Raw genomic sequence first — 12,500 nt, 5'->3', positions numbered from 1 at the left:
GTGTTTGTTTGAGCTAGCAGCTCTAAACGGAGGGCGGCGGCGTTATTGGCCAAGCGTTGACGGAGAGGTGGGGAGTTATTGTTTGAGCGCAAACAATCTGGCTGGAGGTGCACTCCCACCGGTGCAGGCTTTGGCCATGGACATGTGTGTGTGTGTGTGTGCATTGTGTAGCCGCATGTGTATGTTTTTATGAAGGGTTGGCTCAACTGGAAATGCTACAATTTGTGTGTGTGTGTGTGTGTTTGTCTGTGAGGTGATATATATATGGAAATGGAGGCGGAGACCATCTGCCGAGCCTCTGCAAGCACATGTGCTGCAGTGTGTGTAAGTCTGTGTGTGTGTGTGTGTGTGTGTGTGTGTGTGTGTGTATGTGTGTGTGTGTGTCTGTGTGTGTGTGTGTGTGTGTGTGTGTGTGTGTGTGTGTGTGTGTGTGTGTGTGTGTGTGTGCGCGTTGGGAGGAGTGATTAGTCTCTCACACTCCTAATAATTTGTATTTGTTTTTGCAGCTGTTTCCACATTTAGCCCCCTCCCCTCCCCTCCCCTCCCCTCGGTCAAATGTTGTTGTCATCTCTGTGTCCATGACATGTCCCACTAATCAGCCCATCGACACAATATACAATATGTCAGCTCCAACACGCTCACACACACACACACACACACACACACACACACACACACACACACACATACACGCTCACACACACACACACACACACACACACACACTAACACACACGTGAACACATTCATGTTCTCTGACAGGACCTTCTCTGTGTGTGTGTGTGTGTGTGTGTGTTTGTGTGTGTGCGTGTGTGTGTGTGTGTGTGTGTGTGTGTGTGTGTGTGTGTGTGTGTGTGTGTGTGTGTGTGTGTGAGGTGAGAGTGGCTAAAAGGATTTGTGGAGAGGTGAGGCAGGCCAGGCTGACGTGCTCTGACATACGCCAGCTAAGTGTGACCATGCACTGGTGTGTCTCCTGCTCTCTCCTCTTATCTCCTTTCCTCTCCTCTTGTCTTCTCCTCTCCTCTCCTTTCCTCTATTTTCTTCTCTTCTATCCTGTCCTCTCTTCTCTTCTCCTCTCCTCTCATCTCCTCTCCTCTCTCCTCCCTTCTCTCACCTCCTCTCCTCTCATTCTCTCATCAGCTTCCATCTCCTCTTCTCTTCTCCCTTTTCCTCTCCTGTCCTATTTTCTCCTCCTCTCCTCTCCTGTTTTGTCCTCCTTCTCTCCTCTCTCCTCCTTTCTTTCCCACTCACAGTTGTTTCCCTGTTGGCTGCTTCATGGCCATTTTCATGTAGGAACACGCAAGCACTGCTGTGCCTGCATGCATGACTGGACACAGAGATGGGCTACAGAGAGAGAGAGAGAGGAGAGCAGACTGGGCGGGGTGGGAGAAAGAGAGAGAGAGAGAGAGAGAGAGGGGTGGTCTTTAGGAAGCAGGAGAAATGGTGAAAGAGAGAGAGAAAGACGGACTCTGAAAGAGCAAATGAGAAAACATTGCAGTTGTTCACGATTGTCTTTAAAGCTGGATTTCTGTAATTATCCAGCTGCTGAACAGCTGAGTTGAAATGGCACGGGCCCTTTTACCCCTCTTTCTCTCTCTCCCTCTCCCCCTCTCTCTCTCTTTCTGTCTCTCTCTCCCCCTCCCCCTCCTCCCACCCCCCTCCCGTTTTGATTTGGTGTGGAGACTCACTGTTGCACACATCCAAATGAGCAGCTCCCACAGTGTGCACTAATACCACCCAGCGGTGTGTGCTCACAAACCCTGCCTCAGCCCCGGCCCTCTCCCTGCTAACCAACCGGCAGCTCATTTCTCCTAAGCTGCATAATGCAGAGTGTGTGGGGAAACGCTTTCTCAGAAGATTTTTACCGTAAAATGAAAAGGAAGCAAGCAAAACAAATACATACACACACACACACAGACGCACAAAACACACACACATGCTCTCTATCGCTCTCATAAACATACACATTCAGTACATGCACATACACGCATGCACGCACACACACGCGCATGCGCACAAGCACACACACACACACACACACACACACACACACACACACACACACGTACAAACGCATGGGTGAAAGAGAGGAGAGAGAAAAAAAAGGTCACAGATGGCATGTCAACTGAATGGCAGCCAGAGGGCATGCCGCTCGTTTGGTTATGAACCCAACTCTATAGAGAGCGCCATAGAGGAACCACGACCCAACAATAACAACAACAACTAAACAACAACGTGACGTACATCTTCAACCCCACTTTCCTCAGTTTGGGGACTAAAACAGCTCTTTGATTATGTGGGCATATTGCATCCAAATAAAAACAAACCCCAAAACACAGAAACTCTGTGTTGGAGGGAGAGAAAGCGAATGAGAGAGAGAGAGAGGATGGGGCAACCAGCTCATTAATGTACATCAATATTTAATCTGATGCCGGAATGGGATGCAAATAAGATGTGATGCATCAATATTTCACTGGGACGTCTCAGTGAAAGACGTCAGGCGCTTTTCTTTTCTCCTCAGCGTGTTCTCTCTCTCTCATTCGCTGTTCTGTTCTTTTCTTTTCTCCTCAGCGTGTTCTCTCTCTCTCATTCGCTGTTCTGTTCTTTTCTTTTCTCCCCCTTGCACAGTCCTAAATGGTGTGAAACGTGTCGGTGTTAATTTAATTTTGGGGGGCTGTTGTGTTTAGATGTTTGGCTCTTGTGAGCAAACGCTGTCAGCACTCTCCTATCATCGCTCACTCACTGCTGATTAAGAGCATCCTGGAGCCACCAACTTCTTTTTCACACATGCACACACACACACACACACACACACAAACACACACACACACACACACACACACACACACACACACACACACACACACACACACACACACACACACACACACACCTACACACACACACACATACCACCACGACCACCACCACCACAAACACACACACACACACACACACACACACACACACACACACACACACACACACACACACACACACACACACACACACACACACACACACACACACACACACACCTACACACACACACACACACACACACACACACACACACACACACACACACATACCACCACGACCACCACCACCACAAACACACACACACACACACACACACACACACACACACACACACACCACACACCACCACCACAAACACTGATACACACACAGACTCTCTCTCTCACACACACATATATATACATGCAACAGACACAGAGCATAAGCACAGATGTATACTCAGATCAACACAAACATCAACACCAACATTGTGCATACACTCACACACACGCACACATACACTCTCTCTCTCACACACACACACAAACCCACTGAGAGACACACACACCTCAGTCAAGGCAGGAGCGCTGAAAGTAATTAGAGGGAGAATATTGGCCGCGCCACAGCATGTGCCTTTGGTCGTGTTGGCTGTAAAAGCCTCCAGCTGTGAAGAGATCTCACCGTGTTTTGATCCACCGCTCTCCTCGTATTTGCTGAACTCACATATACACCAAATTATGCAGAGCAGGCCAAAAAATATATATCCAAGGCACCGTTAACTCCACTGAACCCCAACAGAGAGGGGGGGGGGGGAGTGAGAGATGCAGAGAGTGAGGAAGAGGAGGATGGAGAGGATGGAGTGGAGATGTTTTTGTTTGCGGTTGCTAATGCTTAAATTCTTTTTTGTTGTTGTTGTTTGTTGGGCAAGCCCTGCATTTGAACCAGGATGGAGCTGCAGTGCAATGCAATGGGGCGTGATGATCCCATGCCTACATTTTGGCTTTTTCACTGAGCTCTGCGGTTGCTTGCACACACTCTCTCTCTCTCTCACTCTCCCACACACTCTCTCTCTCTCGTTCTTACTCTCTGGCTCTGTCACTCTCTCCCTTTCTCTCTCTCCTCTTATGTGTGTCCTTATATGTCTCCATCTCACTTTCTTTGTCTTATTCTGTCATAGTCTCACACACACACACACATACACAGACACACACACACACACACACACACACACACACACACACACACACACACACACACACACACACACACTCACTCACACACTCAGCCCTCATCCACTCCTCATCTTTGTGTGTGTTGCTGCGTCTCTTTGTCTCTCTTTGAAGGCAAGCGCTTTAACAGACTGACTTGTTTTGATCAGTACGAATTGCTGAGCAGCGTAGACAGCAGCAGAGGCTGCGGCAATGGCAGCTCGTTTGGCGGCTGAAACAGTGTTGGCTCTCTTTCTCTCTCTCTCACTTTCTCTCTCTCTCTCTCTCTCTTTCTCTCTCTCTCTCTCACTTTCTCTCTCTCTCTCACTTTCTCTCTCTCTCTCTCTCTCTCTCTCTCTCTCTCTCTGTCTCTCTCTCTGTGCTTCTTTCTTTCTTTCTCTCACTCATGCTGAAGGATGGTTGAAGTTATTAGGCCACGCCGTCATCAGTGTCATCGTAGGCACGCGGCTCTCGCCTCCCGCAACCCCCCCACCCCTCCCCCTCCGCACATGCGCACCGGCGATCTCCCAGCAACCGTCGCCGACGGAGTGTCAGGCCAAATAAATATTTCATCATTAATTGGAGGGAATAGTGCTGATGTGAAGATGCAAGGCAAAAACTCTCCACCCTCTCTCTCTCTTGCTCTCTCTCTTTCTCTCTCTCTCTCTCACTTACTATCTCTCTCTCTCATTTACTCTGTCTCTTATTTACTCTGTCGCTCTCTCTCTCTCTCTCTCTTTTCAATGTGTTTCTGTCCATCTCTGTTATTTATCTCCTCTTTGTATTTATTTATAGTTATTCATTCAGTCATATGTTTATTTTTTCATTCACTGACACTGTTTGAATTATAGCCAGGGAAAGCAGAGAATATGAAGGCATCGTGAAGCGCGTTTGTATCAGGGTGCAGAGGAGAAGGCCAGATTGTTTGTCTGGCAAAAAAAAGTCTGCAGTTCGGGCACTAGTCTGTGTGTGAATGTTTGCATGTGTGTGTGTGTGTGTGTGTGTGTGTGTGTGTGTGTGTATGAAGTAGTAGCCTAGTGTTTGAGAGGGAGACAGTGTGTGTGTGTGTGTGTGTGTGTACTGTATGTGTGTGGTGTGTGCGTGTGTGTGAGAGAGAGAGAGAGAGAGAGAGAGAGAGAGAGAGAGAGAGAGAGTGTGTGTAACATGGCTGCTCAGGATAATTACTGCTGAGTATCAGCAGAAGATGAGGAGCCAGACAGTCCACACACACACACACACACACACACACATACACACACACACACACACACACACACACACACACACACACACACACACACACACACACACTAGCTCACGCCTCAGCTGCCTCATGTTTCAGCGTGAGCCACAGACCCAGACCTGCAGCCAGGTGATATCATATCTCAAAGGCCCTTCCAATCAACTCATTACAAAGTTCTCTCCCCCTGTAGATATTATGCTGACTTTCAAGTTTGACGGCACATTTTACATGTTATTCACCAAAGGGGGTTATGCATATGCTGATATGCACAAACACAAACTTATTTCAAAACAATGAGAAGAGAGTACACAAATGTACATGTCTGCTTTGTCATACTTGAGAAAAAGGCGGCGCCTGTAGGTGTAGATCCAAGTTGTTTCTTTGTTGATTAGTTTCAAGCACATTTGATGGGATACTTTTGGCAGCGAAGAGGCAGCCATGAAAGTCAGATTTACTGGCTAAGATGGCCAGCTGTGGCCTTGCCGAGAGACCAGTCCAAGTGAAGTCAGCAGAAAGTGTGGCTTTCTCTGCTGCCAAAGGTCCCCTTCAGCACGCCTCACTTCCTACCCCCCCCCCCCCCCCACCCAGTAATTCCCTCCTTCCCCTTGTTCTCATTTTCATCACTTGTCTGCACCAATATGCTGCACGCCTTGGTGAACTTTGCTAATGATATGGAAAATTTGCGTCCCATTTCCTCAATTTCCGGTCGGCTTGCTGGGTGTGAGCGCTTGCCACAGATACACTCGAGAGGGGCTCAGTGTGTGTGTGTGTGTCTATGTGTGTGTGATTGTTTGTGTGTGTGTGTGTGTGTGTGTTGGGGATGGGGGGAGGTTGAGGCGTGGGTGGCAATGAGATCCACTCCAGCAGGTCACTGATATCATGGCCACGTCCTATGTGAGAGTCCTGCCTGCCTGCTAATCAGCGAGGTCTCTCGTCAGCCAGTACACATGAAACCACACCAGCTTCCTCCCACAATGCATCTGGCGCCTGCACCTGACATCTGGCCTGGATCTGGTCCAGAGCTGGCCCGACTGAGTCCTCGTTCTCCAACAGATCTGATCCCGAGCTGCTATCTGGGCCTTCGTGTATCCCAGATCTGGGAGCTGCGCCCGGCACGTCGCCGAGTGAGCAGGAGATTTAGGTCTTTGTGTGCCTTAAACACCTGCTCAGCACTGGCCCAATCGCTAAGAAAAGGACCGAGTCACAATGAACTCTTTTTTTCTCCCTCTCCTCTCTCCTCTCCTCTCCTCTCCTCCCCTCCCCTCACCTCCTCCCTCTCTCGCCCTTTCAGTTGAGCCATAAGGTGTGCCATAAAGCTAACAAATGGCCTCGCTCGTCCTGCTGTACCCCGCTGTACCCTGCTAGTGTCGGTGGCAACTAATTCCCTTGTTCTACAAGAACGGGGCGGGGAGGGGGGGTGTGGGGTGCGGGGGGGATTTCGGGAGGGGCTGGCATTGGGGCTTTGGGACCGTGGTGGGTGTGTGTGTGGGGGGGGGGGTGTCGGGCCGATGTGTGTGCGGATAGATTGGAGAGGGGTGGGGAGCATCCCCTGGAGCCCACTCACACACCCCCTTGGTGATCAATATGGTCAGACAGGCCGTTAACAATGGCGCTGTCTTATCTGGAGTCGCGGCGCTGCAAGGACCCTCCCAGGGACCGCCAGCGCCACTCTGAACTTCGCAGCCCTTTGATATTTAGACACCAAGTTGTGCTGAATAATTGAACAATCGACGCCATTACGAGATTTGAAAGCGTTTCTTTTTTTTTCTCCTCGGGGTGGGTGGGTGGGGTGGCGTATCGGGGGGTGGGGGTTGGCGTATGGGGGGTGGGTTGGCGTATGGGGGGGGGGGTGGGGGGTGGCGTATGGGGGGTGGGGTGGCGTATGGGGGCGTCGGGGGCTGGCGTACTCACTCACCACTCGTGGCGCGGCACGGCATGGCACAATACGGATTAGCATAGCAGTCGTGAGTACAAAATTTGCTCGCATTTCGCTCTGGTATGGCTGAGCCTGAGTAGCCCAAGCTCCCTCCTTGCCCAATCACACTGGGCTCAGGGTATCTGTGTGTGGGTGGACGAGACAGAAAGACACTGATTCAGACACACACTCACACCCCTCCCTTTTTTTGCATTCATTTTCAAGAGATCTGCATGTGACCTAATTATTATTATTTATTTTTTCTTCTGTATTGCGTAGCAGAAAAACCCCGCTCCACAAAAAGACAACGAAGAAGAGGAAGGGGGAGAGATAGATAGAAACAGAGCGCATGAAAGAGAGAGAGAAAGACAGGGTGGAGGGAGGTGGAGAGAGAAAAAAAAAGAAAGCACTGCTCTTGCAACTGCTCTCACTGTTCAACCTCATTATGTCTGGTGGCATTTTAACTCCTTTTGATGATTAAGTGAGTGCTGGGGAAGCAGGCTGTGTGTTGCCTCCTCATTCCTGACACCGTTTCACGGCACAGCATTTTAGCCCTTTGTTCTTCCACAAAATATGTTTTGGCGAAGGCGCGCCAGAGAAGTCTTTAATACTGGATTCCCAAATGCATGAAATCCTTTATTTTATCTGGGTCAAAACAGCCTCCAGAGCCCCATCAAAGGCCGAGAGGCTAGCGAGGTGCTTCTGGAGACAAAGCTCGGGCACAGGGCTTTAAATAATTTTTGCTTCCCTCGTAATGTTTCTCTCTCTCTCTCTTTCTCTCCTTCCTTCTCTATCTCCCTCTCTCTCTCTCTCTCTCTCTCTCTCTCTCTCTCTCTCTCTCTTTCTCCCCGAGCCTGAAATAGAATCAGTAGCGTTCAAGTTTTACTTATCTGCGGGTGCCTCGGCCCTTATTTTTGGCAGCACGAACAGTACACTAGTTGTCTCACTGCACAAAGTAAATGAGGACACTGGGGTCCATCCTCCTCCTCCTCCTCCTCCTCCTCTTCCTCTTCCTCTTCCTCGTGCTCCTGCTCTTCTCTGTGTGGCTGCCACAGTGAGCTCCAGATCTGAGGCAGCCAGACAGCAGGGCGCTGTAGAACTCGTCCCTCTTCGGCTGCCTCGGCCTCGGCTGCTGCTGCTGCTGCTGCTGCTTCTGCTGCCACTGCTGGGCCAGGGCATGATGGAGAGGCCAGGTGTGCCGCAGATGATGCTGGGTGTGTGTGTGTGTGTGTGTGTGTGTGTGTGTGTGTGTGTGTGTGTGTGTGTGTGTGAGAGTGAGACAGACAGTGTGAGAGAAAGAGGGAGAAAGAAAGAGAGACAGAAAGAGTGTGTATTTCTGTGTGTGTGTGTGTGTCTCTGTGTGTGTCTGTGTGTGTGTGTCTCTGTGTGTGTGTTTCTGTGTGTGTGTGTGTCTCTGTGTGTGTGTTTCTGTGTGTGTGTGTGTCTGTGTGTGTGTGTGTCTGTGTGTGTGTATGTGTGTTGGTAGCAGACATCAGGCTCCAAACCCTCAATTGTAAAATAAGTTTCAAGGGGGCTGCCTTTTCAGACAGCTGTGTGTGTGTGTGTGTGTATGTGTGTGTGTGTATGTGTGCGTGTGTATGTGTGCGTGTGTGTGTATGTTGATATCGGACATGGAGCTTTGAAATATTCACTGTAAAAAAATCTCTTTTGGGGGCCTCCAGTCAAGAAGACTGGCTTTTCTTTTTTTGTTGTTGTTGGTGCTGGTGTGCGTGCGTGCAAGAGTTTGCTTGCAGTGCATTTGTGTGTATGTGAGTGTGTGTGTGAGTGTGCGTGTGTGTGTGTGTGTGTGTGTGTGTGTGTATGTGTGTGTGTGTGTGTGTGTGTGTGTGTGTGTGTGTGTGTGTGTGCGTGCCTGACCCATTGTGTCCTTCTGTGTCCACAAGGTGTATCAACAACAGGGGGACAGCTGTGGCATTGTCTGGGCTGTTTGCTCTCGGCCCTGGCGCATTATGGAGTTATACGGCAGCGCAGAGCGAGTGGGAGGACGGTCCGAAAACAATGGCCGCCGCTGAAAGGGGATGTTGTCCCACGCTTCACACGCGCGGCGGCAGCTGGAGCGCTGGCAACTCCCGGCGTCCGAGGAAACACTTTTTCAGCGCTGCTGCTGCTGCTGCTGCCGCGCCTTTGATATGTTTATCTTAGAGGACACCGCGGTGGACACCGCGGCACTCGGTGCGCTCCTGCAGGGGGAGGTTGGGAGCCATTTGTCGCATCCGCCAGCGCCGCCGCTGGGCGAATGTTAAGTGGGAGGGCCAGAAAGCTCCTTTTCCCGAAAAACCCTTCTTTTGTGTGCGTGCCATGGAACAAAACCACAAGGGCTTAGTTGCCATATCAACCGACACACTGTATTACCGCGCAGTGCTTTCATGTATGGGATACTGGGGATGTTCGCTCCCACTCCCGCTCCGTCAGCCCTCTCTCCTTCTCTCCTTCTCTCCTTCTCTCCTTCTTTCCTTCTCTCCTCCTCTCCTTCTCTCCTCCTCTCCTCCTCTCCTTCTCTCCTCCTCTCCTTCTCTCCTCCTCTCCTCCTCTCCTCCTCTCCTCATCTCCTCTTATCTTCCCCTCCTCTCCTCCTCTCCTCCTCTTCTCTCTGAGTGTTTATTTACTCGGCTCCTCAGCTTCTGTCGGCGAGGAGTGGGAGGCGGTCAAATAAGTTTATTTTTCAGTGCCGAAGCCCAGCGGTGGAGGTATTGAGATATTGACTGGGGCGAGCGAGCGAGTGAACAAACGCGTTGCCATTAAGGGGTAACAGCAGCACCTGCACAAGCAGCGTCCAATCCAGGCCCGGCCTGACCACCTTTAGCCCTCAGGCAGGAAGCGAGCATTCCCTCCACCTCCACTTCCTCCATCCTTCACACACACACACACACACACACACACACACACACACACACACACACACACACACACACACAAACACACACACACCTGCCCTTACCCACTCACCACCACACAAATTCGCACACACATACACAGACACATACAGATATACACACTCACACATACACATACACAATCACACACAGACACACGCACACACACCACCCCCGCTTACCTCCCAGACGAGTGCTCCACCCAGCGAAGTGATCACTCGTGTAAACACTCAGCTACTGTAAATTGATCCCAGTGTGAGGTTATCTGAGTGTGGTGTTGGCCGCCAGGTTGAGAGGTTGAGTTAGCGCTGAGGATAGGTAGGGAAAGAGAGAGAGAGAGAGAGAGAGAGAGAGAGAGAGGCAGAGGAGAGAGCTCACGGTGCAGCAGGTTTTTGAAAAGTAGAAAACCATATTAACATTTAACACGTTTTCTCCCCTGTCAGACAGCGGGCTAGCAGGCACACAGGCATGTCAGAGAGCTGATCCGCTTCCTCACGTCAGAGCAGCACAGCACAGCACAGGCTGGGCCGCCAGAGACCCACGCCGACTTGTTTGCTAACACAGGGGCCTGAGCAGGGATTTGTAGGTGTAGGTGTGTGTGTGTGTGTGTGTGTGTGTAGGTGTGTATATATGTGTGTGTGTGTGGGGGGGGGGATACATCAGGGAGTGTGTGTTTGAGAGCTGGAGAGAGAGAGAGATAAAGGGAGAAACCGAATGGGAGATTTTTGTGTATGTGTCACTGCCTTTCTGTATTTCCTCTCCATAAAGATTTTGGAGGGTGAAGTTGTGTTGAAAATGATTTAACAGCAACATACCAAAAAATACCTCTCTCTCTCTATCTCTATCTCTCTTTCTCTGTGTGTGTGTGTGTGTGTGTGTGTGTGTGTGTGTGTGTGTGTGTGTGTGTGTGTGTGTGTGTGTGTGTGTGTGTGTGTGTGTGTGTGTTTGGCGTCAGAGGTGAATGTCAGGAAAAATGCACCGGTGATAAGGGCCAGCGTGGGAAGGTTCTTCAGTGCACAGTGCCCACGGAGAAACAGGTGCACGCCCCAGTAGGTGTCTTAAGCCACAGATCACAATATGGTGTGCAGCACACCACTCATATCCTTGGCGGAGAGTGAGAACGAGTGCACTGTAACAGAAAGGGAAAGATAGAGAGAAAGAGAGAGGGAGGAAGAGAGAGAGAGAGGAAGGATGGGAGAGAGGGAGGAAGGGAGGGAGATATAGAGAGAGGGAGGGAGGAAAGGAGAGGAGGAAAAAGAGAACACTGCAGCCCCCAAAGAGGGATTCATTTCCTTTGAAAATAATGAATGCCTGCTTGTACTGTATGTGTGGAGAATAAAAATTTCATGAGTACCCAGTTTGGAAAGGGGTCATTACACTGTTGCATTTTCATGTTTGTCTGTTTGGGCAACGAGCGGGAGCAGGGAGCCGGGCTAGAGAAGCGGAGGGGAGGAGAAGAGAGGGATGAGACGCAAACTAGCGAGTAAATAAATAAGTAGGCACACAAATAAATAAATAAATAAATAAGCCAATGAAATGAACAAACTGGGATTAAAGGAGCTTGTCCTCAGGCATCTTAATTTGACCGAGTCTTTTGTCTTGATCATGGGGAAATAATTACCCGGTGCACACAGTGGCTCTACTGCAGCCTCCCCTGAATTACCTGTGGAGATGCTGCTGCTGGTGGTGGAGGTGGAGGTGGGGAAGGGGGGGGGATTGAAGGAGTAGAGCTCGGGGGGTATGTGTGTGGGTGTGGTATGGTGTAGTGGCAAGCATTTTCAAAAAGCATGTCGCGTGTTGAAGCAGGGGGTTTACGCTCCATGCAACCCGTGCGCAGCGATAGCTAGCTTGCTCGCTCCAGCCGAGAGACCTGGGTGCCACTAAATGCTGGATCAGATAACAGTAAACAAATTGATTTCGGCTCAGCGGGTCATCATAAAGAACTTATCTCATGTGCAGAATAGAGAGAGAGAGATAGTCTTAATTTGAGAGAGAGAGATAGTCTTAATTTGGTCCGCCACTTTGAGTCGGCAAGTACCACAGGTACCACAGTACCTCAGAGAGAACGAGCGAGTGAGCGAGTGAGCAGCAACTCGTCTGAACGACATGGATGTCTGAGTGTGTCTCTCTCTCCTCACACCTCACTTCTAGACCTCTAGTTTGAGGCATGTGCTAGCTTTGAACTGCAGTGAGCGAGTGGAGACTCGGATTGCTGCTATTTCTCCTACATTAGCAACATGCCGTTATCTCAATGCAACCTCACCAAAAGCGCATCCTTTTATCTTGATGGCTGGTTGAAGCCGCATCACGTTGCACGTTGCGGAATCGGCAGATTCGGTAGAGGAGAGGCGGAGGGTTTTTTTTTGGAGGAGCCAGAACCACGGCTGCCGCAGAGCCAAGGCAGAGACTCAAGCGGGCGGAAGAAAGAGGGAGAGAGA

At 50.2% G+C, this 12,500-nt stretch overlaps 1 protein-coding gene across 3 annotated transcripts in view; it reads left to right on the top strand.

Annotated features, from left to right (window-relative positions):
- rbfox1 (RNA binding fox-1 homolog 1) overlaps positions 1 to 12,500 on the top strand; it is a 230,591-nt gene that overhangs the window by 96,427 nt on the left and 121,664 nt on the right. The window lies entirely within an intron of this gene.

This window comes from Alosa pseudoharengus, unplaced genomic scaffold (assembly GCF_046254945.1).
Source record: "Alosa pseudoharengus isolate Yale_2024_CS ecotype anadromous, Long Island Sound unplaced genomic scaffold, YU_APseudo_1.1 YU_APseudo_1.1_scf_4, whole genome shotgun sequence".
In the NCBI taxonomy this organism is placed as follows: domain Eukaryota; kingdom Metazoa; phylum Chordata; class Actinopteri; order Clupeiformes; family Clupeidae; genus Alosa; species Alosa pseudoharengus.
This window is presented reverse-complemented; position numbering and strand designations above follow the sequence as displayed.